The sequence below is a fragment of the Temnothorax nylanderi genome, unplaced genomic scaffold, assembly GCF_030848795.1.
Source record: "Temnothorax nylanderi isolate EJ_2023f unplaced genomic scaffold, tnyl_v1.0 TNYL_tig0016_pilon, whole genome shotgun sequence".
NCBI lineage: Eukaryota > Metazoa > Arthropoda > Insecta > Hymenoptera > Formicidae > Temnothorax > Temnothorax nylanderi.
This window is the reverse complement of record NW_027249078.1, coordinates 305839-320057: the sequence shown is the minus strand read 5'-3', so window position 1 is coordinate 320057 and position 14219 is coordinate 305839. Positions and strand designations below refer to the sequence as shown.

General features: G+C 41.6%; 1 long non-coding RNA gene across 2 annotated transcripts; it reads left to right on the top strand.

The window, feature by feature from the left end:
- Positions 1 to 6909: 6909 nt before the first annotated feature.
- LOC139768407 (uncharacterized) lies at positions 6910 to 11515 on the top strand. 2 transcript variants are annotated; one of them, XR_011717355.1, is made up of 5 exons: positions 6910 to 7296; positions 7438 to 7543; positions 7643 to 7767; positions 8026 to 8106; positions 8205 to 11515. It is a non-coding gene; the product is annotated as an uncharacterized lncRNA (long non-coding RNA). The 2 variants fall into 2 exon arrangements; XR_011717354.1 differs by having other exon boundaries at positions 6916 to 7543.
- Positions 11516 to 14219: the final 2704 nt, after the last annotated feature.

Here is a 14219-nt window from a genome sequence, read left to right as displayed (position 1 = left end):
GGCGTCGAGGCGAAGGTACCTCGTACGGCAATTGCGAGTCGTGACGTGTCGTGAGTGATTTGTAGTTTCGTCGTGATATTCGCGGGCGATAATCGCTCGTCCCGGCCCGGGCCGCCATATGTCGCTGGACCATCGAATGTGCGTGGCATTCATTTACGCGGCATATCTCGAATCGTGTCGTGCTTTGAACGTGCTGTGTGCTGTGCCGGAATTGTCGTGCGATTATCCCCGATTCTTTTCGAAGAGCGGAAAGAGGGCCGAGTGACAACGTGAAATCGTATCGTGATTCAAGTAAATGATTCAAGTAAATAGCACGCTGTGATACAACGATACAACGCTCGTTCGTGAATATTTCTTATTTTTGTGACTCGTGTATTTCGTGCCGCGTATAATCGCGACTCCTTATCGTGCAAAGCATGCATTAATAGTACTTACCTTCGCGAGATTTACGTGCTCGATACCGCGGCGTAATGTGCATACGATATTCAATCTTAATTGTGGTTTTGTTTAATCAATCTATGTTACCTGTTTTTATATTACTACAGAGTAAAGTACTTCCTTCCCATGGGTACGACCTTGGCGAGGTGGGAAGGCCCAGTACCCAGTACGAGGATTTTACCCAAGCAAAACTCTTGTTCTGCTTGGATAAAAATTCAAAGACGGGGAAGCTAACGTACCCTCGTCCGCCGATTTAATTGAATAAACGAACCGCAGCCGGTTCGTCGCGTTTGCTTCGGGAGTGCCGTTCAAGTATAATCGGACTAAAGGACTTTTTTAAACGGGAGTGCCGTACAGTATCGCGCGAGAAAGACTTTTAATGAAATTAGTCCGCGCGCGATTGTAGTTTATTATCCGCGAGTGTTTCTCGCGAGTGTCCTGTGCGCGATGAGAGGAGGAAGCCTGACGTCCTGAGAGGAGGAGGAGGTCTGAGAGAGACATCGGGCCCCGGCGGAGCAACCTTGGGGTAAGTATCATCTTTTATCTGCATAAAATTAATAGTTTTTCCTCATTTATTCGGAGTTTTATTTCGATAAGCTAAAACTAATTAGAAAAAAAGAAATTATTTAAAATTTTATAAAAATTTATTTTTGTAAATATTTTTTCCGGAAAATAGAGAATTATATCAGTGAATCTAATTGAAAGACGAATTTAGATGCGCGTAAAATTATGTGTATTTTTTGAAACATTTATCATTTTCAGCGCCTCTTTAATTTATATCTTTCGTTTTTGTTACAGTATCATCGTAGTTACGTGGCCGAATTACTCCGCCCGTTGCGCATCGGATCGGTGAGTGACGAATTTTTTACAATAGTATGGGGTAACGAATTTGTGAGACCTATATTAGATATATTTATGTATTGTATCCACATAATAGTACTATAGATAAATGCGACTTCTTACAAATTCGTTGCTCTAAAATGGATAGACTAGATCAGACTAGGCTAAATAATTAATCCTGGAGCATCATCATTATTTATCGATTTATTGTGCTTACGGGAGAATGCATCCATAAGCACATACGTTATGTCGATGCATTATTTATTAATGCATCTAATGTTATTTGTATCGCAGAACATGCGAAGTATACCAGTCGCCTGAAATTTATAGGCAATTATTTACCTCTGTGAAGTTAGCACCTCATCTTTCAAAAAACCATTTTTTTTTTTCAAGTTCTGAATGCACCCCGAAGAGTTCTAGAGTTCCTTATTAATTTTAGAAATAGTTCTGGCGAATAAAGCTAAAAAAACCGTTGATGAATCTTGGGGGTGCTAACTTCACAAAATGAAATCACTAAATCAGCGATAACAATAAAAGTATTAAAAATATTTAATTTTGTCATTAGGATTTCTTTTAGAACTCTTGAGGTGCTACCCAGAACTCTTAACAGAACTCCCAGAACTTGAAAAAAAAATTTTTTTACTTTACTCAAAAATCGAATATATCGAGAATTTTTTGTATATAAGTCTCAGAGCTTCGGGCATTAACAGTTATTGACAGAACTCGAAAGGTGCTACACAGAACTCATAGCAGAACTCCCAGAACTTTAAAAAAATTATTTGATCAAACGAAAAATCGCGAGAACTTTTTATATATCGGTCGTAGCGCTTCGAGCCTTAATAGTTTTTGGTAGAACTCGTGAGGTGCTACCCAGAACTCTTATAAAATTGCCCGGTTTGCTAAACAAAAATTTTATCCCGCGGAACTTAGAAATTTTTCGACCCGACATGTGAAAAATCGCGAGAACTTTTTATATATCGGTCGTAGCGCTTCGAGCCTTAATAGTTCTTGGTAGAACTCGTGAGGTGCTACCCAGAACTCTCATAAAATTGCCCGGTTTGCTAAACAAAAATTTTATCCCGCGGAACTTAGAAATTTTTCGACCCGACATGTGAAAAATCGCGAGAACTTTTTATATATCGGGTCGAAAAATTTCTAAGTTCCGCAGGATAAAATTTTTGTTTAGCAAACCGGGCAATTTTATGAGAGTTCTGGGTAGCACCTCACGAGTTCTACCAAAAACTATTAAGGCTCGAAGCGCTACGACCGATATATAAAAAGTTCTCGCGATTTTTCACATGTCGGGTCGAAAAATTTCTAAGTTCCGCGGGATAAAATTTTTGTTTAGCAAACCGGGCAATTTTATGAGAGTTCTGGGTAGCACCTCACGAGTTCTACCAAAAACTATTAAGGCTCGAAGCGCTACGACCGATATATAAAAAGTTCTCGCGATTTTTCACATGTCGGGTCGAAAAATTTCTAAGTTCCGCGGGATAAAATTTTTGTTTAGCAAACCGGGCAATTTTATAAGAGTTCTGGGTAGCACCTCACGAGTTCTACCAAAAACTATTAAGGCTCGAAGCGCTACGACCGATATATAAAAAGTTCTCGCGATTTTTCGTTTGATCAAATAATTTTTTTAAAGTTCTGGGAGTTCTGCTATGAGTTCTGTGTAGCACCTTTCGAGTTCTGTCAATAACTGTTAATGCCCGAAGCTCTGAGACTTATATACAAAAAATTCTCGATATATTCGATTTTTGAGTAAAGTAAAAAAATTTTTTTTTAAGTTCTGGGAGTTCTGTTAAGAGTTCTGGGTAGCACCTCAAGAGTTCTAAAAGAAATCCTAATGGCAAAATTAAATATTTTTAATACTTTTATTGTTATCGCTGATTTAGTGATTTCATTTTGTGAAGTTAGCACCCCCAAGATTCATCAACGGTTTTTTTAGCTTTATTCGCCAGAACTATTTCTAAAATTAATAAGGAACTCTAGAACTCTTCGGGGTGCATTCAGAACTTGAAAAAAAAAATGATTTTTTGAAAGATGAGGTGCTAACTTCACAGAGGTCAATTATTTAAATTTGGCAAATATACACGGAGAAAAAAATAATGTTGTATCAACAGCCTGAGTCTAATTGGAAATAATCTTGTTAATTCAATACATTATGCTTTTGTTTTAATGAAATAAAACAAGATTATTTCCAATTAGACTAATGCTGTTGATACAACATTATTTTTTCTCTGTGTATATTTTATTGAGGACGAGCATGGCCTAGTAGACAGCGCACTGGTCTATTGAGCCAAAGGTCCCGGGTTCGATTCCCGGTAGAGCTAGAAAAATTATATTCGCTCGTTCTCCTCTTCCGGGAAGATATAATCACGACGATTTTTATTAGAACGCGATTAACATAAAATTCTTTCATTTCTTGATAATATAATTCTGTTTTACTTTCCATTGCTGCTGTGTATTAATTCTTGGACGAATACATTAATTACGCGTATCATTGTAAAATTAAAAGCAAAATTAAGTCACTTAATTAAGATTTTATTAACGATCCAACGTAGTTGTTTATTTTTTTCCGATATGATTAACGCGCGCTTATTAACGATCGCAACGATTCGTAATCAACCGCAACATTATAATCATCTACCGGCGCTGTGACACGCGGCGCGACCTCCCCCCCTGCTCGCTCGACCGTATAAATCGGCGCGTTGTCTACCGGCGGCAGTGACACGCGGCGCGACCTCCCCCCTTGCTCGCTCGACGCGGTGTTAGGGTCACTCGTGGTGGTTTTAGCCGGTAGGCTGCGGGGAAATGGCGGAACTTTAATGTTCTGCTCTCCGCAGAATCCGGCACTCCTCCCGCCCCGCCCCGGGGAAGGGGGGGTCTTCCTCCCGAAAGGGGGGTCACTGGTCACTCAAACCCCGGAAGAATGGAGGCACTCCCCGACCAGTGGTGCTCCCCGATCGGTGGCACAGCCACCGTGACTGGTTGCCACTGCTGACGGGTTGCCTCCAGGACGTCGTGGGGATTCCAGTGATGGAAGATTTCCACCACGTAAAAAGAAAAAAAAAAGCTACTTAGTTAAAACGTAGGGAATAATTTTTAATTCCTTTCAGCAATTACATTTCCATTAAGCGAGAAGAGTCAAGAAACATTTTGACTATATTGCAAAAACGTTGTAAAATTGATGCAATATAGCTGAAATGCTTCTTGATTTTTCTTGCTTAAGGGATGAAGTCACACTGCATTGCCACGAGTCTCAATGTGGCTCGAGTCTGCAAAAGACATCACGCTTGAAAAAAATTAAGCGTGTAAAAAATTTTGTCTGCTAAAGACATCACGCTGATAAAGTTAAGCGTGTAATAAATCTTCCCTCCAGGGGGTGGGGGGAGTCCTCCCGGACCCTTTAGGGGCACGGGGGAGCCCTCCACTACGGGTTTTGCGCACCCGGAGTACCCGAGCACACAAGTACCGCAATCTACGGCAGCCCTACGGGTCTGTCGTGGACCGGGGAGTCCTTTTAAGGACTCGCGAGGTAAGCGGCCTCTATAAAAAGTCCGCTCGGCTGGTCGGAGCCGTGAGAGAGGAGCTTAGGCTCTCCTAACCGACCTAAGGGAAGGAAAACCCTGACAGAAAACCTCCTAAGGGTCTGCCTTCGGCGACATCACGCTTTTCTCCAGTAGTGAGCGTGTAAAAAGTAAATCCTCCTCCTGTCTGCCTTCGGCGACATCACGCTTTTCTCCAGTAGTGAGCGTGTAAAAAGTAAATCCTCCTCCTGTCTGCCTTCGGCGACATCACGCTTTTCTCCAGTAGTGAGCGTGTAAAAAGTAAATCCTCCTCCTGTCTGCCTTCGGCGACATCACGCTTTTCTCCAGTAGTGAGCGTGTAAAAAGTAAATCCTCCTCCTGTCTGCCTTCGGCGACATCACGCTTTTCTCCAGTAGTGAGCGTGTAAAAAGTAAATCCTCCTCCTGTCTGCCTTCGGCGACATCACGCTTTTCTCCAGTAGTGAGCGTGTAAAAAGTAAATCCTCCTCCTGTCTGCCTTCGGCGACATCACGCTTTTCTCCAGTAGTGAGCGTGTAAAAAGTAAATCCTCCTCCTGTCTGCCTTCGGCGACATCACGCTTTTCTCCAGTAGTGAGCGTGTAAAAAGTAAATCCTCCTCCTGTCTGCCTTCGGCGACATCACGCTTTTCTCCAGTAGTGAGCGTGTAAAAAGTAAATCCTCCTCCTGTCTGCCTTCGGCGACATCACGCTTTTCTCCAGTAGTGAGCGTGTAAAAAGTAAATCCTCCTCCTGTCTGCCTTCGGCGACATCACGCTTTTCTCCAGTAGTGAGCGTGTAAAAAGTAAATCCTCCTCCTGTCTGCCTTCGGCGACATCACGCTTTTCTCCAGTAGTGAGCGTGTAAAAAGTAAATCCTCCTCCTGTCTGCCTTCGGCGACATCACGCTTTTCTCCAGTAGTGAGCGTGTAAAAAGTAAATCCTCCTCCTGTCTGCCTTCGGCGACATCACGCTTTTCTCCAGTAGTGAGCGTGTAAAAAGTAAATCCTCCTCCTGTCTGCCTTCGGCGACATCACGCTTTTCTCCAGTAGTGAGCGTGTAAAAAGTAAATCCTCCTCCTGTCTGCCTTCGGCGACATCACGCTTTTCTCCAGTAGTGAGCGTGTAAAAAGTAAATCCTCCTCCTGTCTGCCTTCGGCGACATCACGCTTTTCTCCAGTAGTGAGCGTGTAAAAAGTAAATCCTCCTCCTGTCTGCCTTCGGCGACATCACGCTTTTCTCCAGTAGTGAGCGTGTAAAAAGTAAATCCTCCTCCTGTCTGCCTTCGGCGACATCACGCTTTTCTCCAGTAGTGAGCGTGTAAAAAGTAAATCCTCCTCCTGTCTGCCTTCGGCGACATCACGCTTTTCTCCAGTAGTGAGCGTGTAAAAAGTAAATCCTCCTCCTGTCTGCCTTCGGCGACATCACGCTTTTCTCCAGTAGTGAGCGTGTAAAAAGTAAATCCTCCTCCTGTCTGCCTTCGGCGACATCACGCTTTTCTCCAGTAGTGAGCGTGTAAAAAGTAAATCCTCCTCCTGTCTGCCTTCGGCGACATCACGCTTTTCTCCAGTAGTGAGCGTGTAAAAAGTAAATCCTCCTCCTGTCTGCCTTCGGCGACATCACGCTTTTCTCCAGTAGTGAGCGTGTAAAAAGTAAATCCTCCTCCTGTCTGCCTTCGGCGACATCACGCTTTTCTCCAGTAGTGAGCGTGTAAAAAGTAAATCCTCCTCCTGTCTGCCTTCGGCGACATCACGCTTTTCTCCAGTAGTGAGCGTGTAAAAAGTAAATCCTCCTCCTGTCTGCCTTCGGCGACATCACGCTTTTCTCCAGTAGTGAGCGTGTAAAAAGTAAATCCTCCTCCTGTCTGCCTTCGGCGACATCACGCTTTTCTCCAGTAGTGAGCGTGTAAAAAGTAAATCCTCCTCCTGTCTGCCTTCGGCGACATCACGCTTTTCTCCAGTAGTGAGCGTGTAAAAAGTAAATCCTCCTCCTGTCTGCCTTCGGCGACATCACGCTTTTCTCCAGTAGTGAGCGTGTAAAAAGTAAATCCTCCTCCTGTCTGCCTTCGGCGACATCACGCTTTTCTCCAGTAGTGAGCGTGTAAAAAGTAAATCCTCCTCCTGTCTGCCTTCGGCGACATCACGCGGCGTTAGGGTCACTCGTGGTGGTTTTAGCCGGTAGGCTGCGGGGAAATGGCGGAACTTTAATGTTCTGCTCTCTGCAGAATCCGGCACTCCCCCCGCCCCGCCCCGGGGAAGGGGGAGTCTTCCTCCCGAAAGGGGGGTCACTGGTCACTCAAACCCCGGAAGAATGGAGGCACTCCCCGACCAGTGGTGCTCCCCGATCGGTGGCACAGCCACCGTGACTGGTTGCCACTGCTGACGGGTTGCCTCCAGGACGTCGTGGGGATTCCAGTGATGGAAGATTTCCACCACGTAAAATAAAAAAAAAAAAAAGGACCTAGTTAAAACGCAGGTAGGGAATAATTTTTAATTCCTTTCAGCAATTACATTTCCATTAAGCGAGAAAAGTCAAGAAACATTTCGACTATATTGCAAAAACGTTGTAAAATTAATGCAATATAGCTGAAATGCTTCTTGATTTTTCTTGCTTAAGGGATGAAGTCAAACTGCATTGCCACGAGTCTCAATGTGGCTCGAGACTCCTATCTGACCCAGAGGTGGAGGTGGATTTTGCGGCCGGAACAGCATGAAAGAAAGTGGTGAGTTTAATTGATTTTTACGTACTATGTCACTTATGTCCAAAAATTTTCTATCTCTTCTGTCTTTACTTAATCGAATCGTTCATTTGAATGTTTCAGAAAATAACGACGCAGAAGGTGACATCGGAGCAGCGAGGGAATCCTGCGTAGCTGACATTCCGAGCAGCCTGAGAGGAGAAGGAGGCCTAGGATAGGCATCGGGCATCGGCGTACCAACACTTCTGGTAAATGTTACTTTTTATTTTTTCTAAAGATATAGAATCTCTTTTTTCGTTTGTGCTTATTCAGTTGTTACATTAAATCGTGTTTCGAAATTTAAATTAGTAAAAAGAAATATTTTGAAAAATTTGATTCAAGTTGATTCTAACGTAAAGATTTTTTTCGAAGAAGTAATTTAAAATATAATATTAATCTGAATAACGAATAAGATGTTCGATGCGTGTGACAATTATTTAATCGATTCGATTATTTTTATGTTACAGAAAATATCCACGCGGGAAGGAGCAACGTTGCTTCGCATCGAGGGAACACGAGGGACATCCCGAGCAGCCTAAAAGAAGGTGGTGAGTGTAATTGATTTTCACGTACTATGTCATTTATGTCACAAATTTTCTATTTCTTCTGTCTTTACTTAATCGAATCGTTCATTTGAATGTTTCAGAAAATAACGACGCAGAAGGTGACATCGGAGCAGCGAGGGAATCCTGCGAAGCTGTGAGGTCGTATCTTACACAATTCGAGGTCGATTTTACACAATTTCCGGTTTTTCTGCTTAAACGCTTAGTCAGGCAACCCCGAAGCTAAATGTCTACATCCTATCTTGAAATAGATTACCAAAAATGAATTAGTTGTCAAAATTTTCTCGTATTTTCTCGTATTTGTAGATACGACAAATTTGCACTTCAAAATTATAATCAAATAATGAACAAGATACGACATATTTATTTTTAAATAACAATAATAAATGTTATTTAAAACTAAATATGTCGTAACTTGTTTATTTGATTACAATTTTAAAGTACGTCGTATCTATAAAAATTGCGTTTTTGCGTTTGTTTTCCACGAATAATATCAAATTAAACAATAAAGCTGTATTTTAATTCCAAATCACTATACTTTTGAAAGTAAAGCAAACTATCTTGTTTGTCGCTTATCAACAAAACAAAAATTTACGAATCCTGTAAAGTGACAGTTTTTAAGATACGACCTCCCGAAAGATATCAGTCGATATACGATAGAAACAATAAAAAATATGAACAGGAAAAGATTTTGTCATTGTTGAAATGGAATTCGAACTTGTGAAGATCTATAAACGACAAAACATTTATGTTATTGAGTTATTGATTATTTTTACTGCCTAATCTATTGTAGGGTATATGCAAAAGTTAAGTGAAAAAGCAAAACAAATGTAATGCGTTAAACATATTTTAATGTACGTTGCTTTTTAGTATTATATTAAGTGTTATTTGCAATTGGGAACAAAGTTCTTTGGAAATTTTAAACGTCATCGCAGGTGATGACCATTACATGATTATAGGGAAGATAAGTATAGGAAGATTTTTCAATTTTAAAATATTTATTGTTATTTTATAATAAAACATTACATTTACATTCTCTCACTTTATGAGATTTTACATTATTTTATATCACGTTTCACTTTATTAATAATTGGATTTGCCACAAAAAACCCTGTCTATTTTAGAACTATTTTAGGTTAATAAGCATATTAACAATAGATTGCGACAATTAGAAAATAGAAGGGACTTGAGTACTAATTCCGAACGCGACAGCACGTTTGATGTACGCAGATGTGTGGTGATCCCTTATGTGAAGGGCTTAAGCGCGGGCATACGGGGTACTCTTGAGAGAGTCCGCTGTGACGTGGTATATAAGATACCGAAAAAACTCAGTGCTGTCATCAGGAGGGGCAAGGACAGATTAGCGACTAACAAGGAAACTAATGTGGTTTACAAAATTGATTGTGAGAATTGCGACGCGTCTTACATTGGGCAGACGAAGAGACATCTCGAGACAAGAGTGAAAGAACATTTCAGCGATATTAAAAAACATGACAGCAATTTCTCTGTCGTAAGCAAGCACCGGATACAGAATGACCACAATTTTAAGTGGTCAGATCCGAAAATATTACACAAAGAACCTCACTTGAAAATGAGAGAGATCGCTGAAATGTTCTTTATAAAGAAAAATAAGAACACGATCAATTTAAAAAAAGATACGGAGAATTTAAATACGATATACGACAGTGTCATCATGTCAGTTTGATTGTTTATATTTCTACCTCGGGACACCTTGTTTCTTTCTTTGTCCGCTCAGTCTCCCAAGTACTCGCATACATGTAACATGTCGCAACGAAGAACTAGTCATACGCGAAATTCTATTATGAGATTCGTAAGTTTTTCTTGATCGTCGCTTTCTCTCCTCATATATCATTGTTGCTACAAATTAAGATTGGTCCACAGCTGACCTTTAGGGCCATGCGGGAACATGCTCGTGAACTCAGGAATCTGTACTAATTATGTGACGAGTCAATAGATGATAGGTATTGCTCAATATTTAATAACGTCGTTAACTTAATATTGTCTCGATTTATTTATATTGTTTTTCTTTTTCGCTGTTCCTGTTTCAGTTCGCACTTGAAAAGGGCTCGAATATAGAGCCGAAACGTTGTGCATTTTTGTATATATTGCGCCAGTTAATCGAGTAATAAATTGAATTGCTATTTTAGAACCCTCGCGTCTAACAACGAGACTTTGCTAAAATAAAAAATTATTGTTAGAGGATCAGAATATTCTACAGACATAATCCTCTAAGTCGACATTGTTTAGAGATACACTTTCTGAAACATTAGAAAAATATACTATATAGCATTCTTTCATTTGATTTCTCGGCATCCAGGACTTTTCTCCGTGGTGATAGTGGTAATGGTTACAATCCATTATTTTGAATATCCCTGACTCACATCCAGAAACTTGCAATTAGCTGGATCAGTAGTAACAAATTTATTTGTATAAAGTACTTCAATTGATATATTAAAATAGTTTATTATCCGTCATCACAGGGAGGTGCCTAGGATGTCGAAAAATCGAATGAAACAAAGCCATTTCGTACATTTTTCTAATTTTTCAAAGAGTGTATCTCTGAACGGTATTAACTTACAATAAAGGATTATGTTTATATAGAAATATTTCGATTCTCCAACAATAATCTTTCATTTTAAATCTTGTTACTAAACGCGAGGGGCCTAAAACCTTTATAAAAATGGGCAAAGTTCTTTGTAAGTGAGTTTAATGCCAAATTGGCAACAATTTGCTATTAATTTACTTACTGGATTATAAACACGCTGCTGTGTATTACAGACGGGTTGCAATCATATCTACCCATTAGAGAATAGATATTTTGTACTCTAAACGGTAAGATATAAATGCACCCATGTGCACATATGGGTAGCAATTTACTCCATTTGCACGAATTCTTGTATGAACACAGTGCACAAGATGACACTAATGCAGATAGATGAGCGAGCGTATATTTTATTTGCACATTATAAACAGCGCTAAGCGCAGAATGCATTTTGACAGTAGTCACTGCGGCGAGCGCAGAATGCATTGCATTTTAACAATAGTCACTGCGGCGAGCGCACAAAGTTTGAAAACAAATGGAATATTCAAATTTTATATCACGTACAATCATCGATAATTTCGAGAATTTTCTTTCTCTAAAAACTATAAATTTCCTTCAAAAATTAGTTATTAAGACTGTATATTTGACATTAAATTAATATAATATAAGAACGCCATCAAGTCCGAGCTAGGATCTAAGTAGCAAATAATTTCCGTGTGAATTTCTAATACTATTTCCAACTAAACTGCGCGCCAACGAATTGTCGGTCTTGAAACACAGTTTTTTCGTTAGAACAGTAAATTTACTTAAATAAATCGCAAATTGATTTAATTTTTGATGCTGATACAAATCGTATCTAACATCCCCCCTTTCCCCGAATATTACTGTAAAGAATTTATTGCGAAAAAATATTATCTCAGTCAGGGTTTTTTCGCAATGAGTTGTTATGTAATACATATAAACTAGGAAAATTATTTGACAATCATTAAAATTATTCGCATATTTTCTAACAACTTTAGAAAAGTTAACGATTTGCTAATAAAAAAATAAGAAATTATTTTCAAATTACAAAATAAGTTTTCTTTATTATTATATAATAACAATAGTATTGTTCATTAATCTTCGGTCTCGGCTTCATATATATATATATATATATATATTTTTTTTTTTAATATTATATATTATATATATTTATATTTATTTATTTATTTATTTATTTATTTTATATATATATATAAAATCAATAAATATCATAAGTAATTAATAAGTACGACAAGACCTAGGTGCGCGCGCGCGAGCGTGAGCGTCGAGAAGCCTAGCACGATTCTCACCGGCTCGCGGCTGACCGAGCGTCGAGCATCTGACATCACTGCTGAAATCACCGGAAATAAGTTGGCGCTGGAAGTTCATATTTTTTAATAAACTATAGCTCATACGATTGCTCCCTAATTGCTCCCTCAGAATCAACAATTGCTCCCCTTTTAAAATTATTATTTTTTAAGATATTTAAAAAAAACGTAAAATTTATAACTTTCACTCAAAAACATATTTCTAATAACTCTATGCAATTAAATCCGGCATAGAACGATTGCTCCTTATTGCTCCATCATTATTTTAATGATTTATTGCATTTTTATTGAAAAATTAACAAATTAATCATTTCACAAGTGACGCCGCCGCCACTTATCGGCCGCCTATTGTAACTATGGCTCGGCAGCCATTGGTGGAAATATTTAACTAATTTTAATCAGTTATCTAATAATAAACTAAATTTTATTCATACCTAATTTACAAAGCATTCTTAAAGATACTGCTACAAAAGTGGTTCTTTCAATGCAACAAATTGTCAATCCACAACATCTTCAACACCTTCCATATCTTCATTATCTAACGATACAACTTCTAATTTCATTGACGTTATCCAAACACCGAGCCATGGCTACACATAATGTCTACACTATAGTGCAGACATTAAAACGAAACCCTGGCGTCCCTCGAATCGGATCACGCGGGAGTATTAACGGCGATCGGCCGCGAGGCCTCACGCCACTCTGACACGCTTGGCTGTAGAACACCGTGACCGCCGGGGCACGACCTCGGGGCACGCGCTCCTCCTAACCGAGTAAGTAAGGAGGAGGACTGATGGATGGCCGATGGATTAAACGCACGCCGGAGGATGGCTGGTGGATGGCCGATGGATTAAACACACGCCGGAGGAGGGCCGGTGGATTAAACGCACGCCGGAGGATGGCCGGTGGATTAAACGCACGCCAGAGGATGGCTAGTTGATGGCCGATGGATTAAACGCACGCCGGAGGATGGCTGGTGGATGGCCGATGGATTCAACGCACGCCGGAGGATGGCTGGTGGATGCCCGATGGATTAAACGCACGCCGGAGAATGGCTGGTGGATGGCCGATGGATTAAACGCACGCCGGAGGATGGCCGGTGGATTAAACGCACGCCGGAGAATGGCTGGTGGATGGCCGAAGGATTCAACGCACGCCGGAGGATGGTCGGTGGATTAAACGCACGCCAGAGGATGGATGGTGGATGGCCGATGGAATAAACGCTCGCCGGAGGATGGCCGGTGGATTAATCGCACGCCAGAGGATGGCTGGTGGATGACCGATTGATTAAACGCACGCCGGAGGATGGCTGATGGACGGCCGATGGATTAAACGCACGCCGGAGGATGGCCGGTGGATTGAACGCACGCCGGAGGATGGCTGGTGGATGGCCGATGGATTAAACGCTCGCCGGAGGATGGCCGGTGGATTAAACGCACGCCGGAGGATTGCTGGTGGATGGCCGATGGATTAAACGCTCGCCGGAGGATGGCCGGTGGATTCAACGCACGCCGGAGGATGGCTGGTGGATGGCCGATGGATTAAACGCACGCCGGACGATGGCTGGTGGATGGCCGATGGATTAAACGCACGCCGGAGGATGGCTGGTGGATGGCCGATGGATTAAACGCAAGCCGGAGGATGGCTGGTGGATGGCCGATGGATTAAACGCACGCCGGAGGATGGCTAGTAAATGGCCGATGGATTAAACGTCGCCGGAGGATGGCTGGTGGATGGCCGATGGATTAAACGCTCGCCGGAGAATGGCCGGTGGATTAAACGCACGCCGGAGGATGGCTGGTGGATGGCCGATGGATTCAACGCACGCCGGAGGATTGCCGGTGGATTAAACGCACGCCTGAGGATGGCTGGTGGATGTCCGATGGATTAAACGCACGCCGGAGGATGGCTAGTGGATGGCCGATGGAATAAACGCACGCCGGAGGATGGCTGGTGGATGGCCGATGGATTAAACGCTCGCCGGAGGATGGCCGGTGGATTGAACGCACGCCGGAGGATGGCTGGTGGATGGCCGATGGATTAAACGCTTGCCGGAGGATGGCCGGTGGATTAAACGCACGCCGGAGGATGGCTGATGGATGGCCGATGGATTAAACGCACGCCGGAGGATGGCCGGGGGATTGAACACACGCCGGAGGATGGCTGGTGGATGGCCGATGGATTCA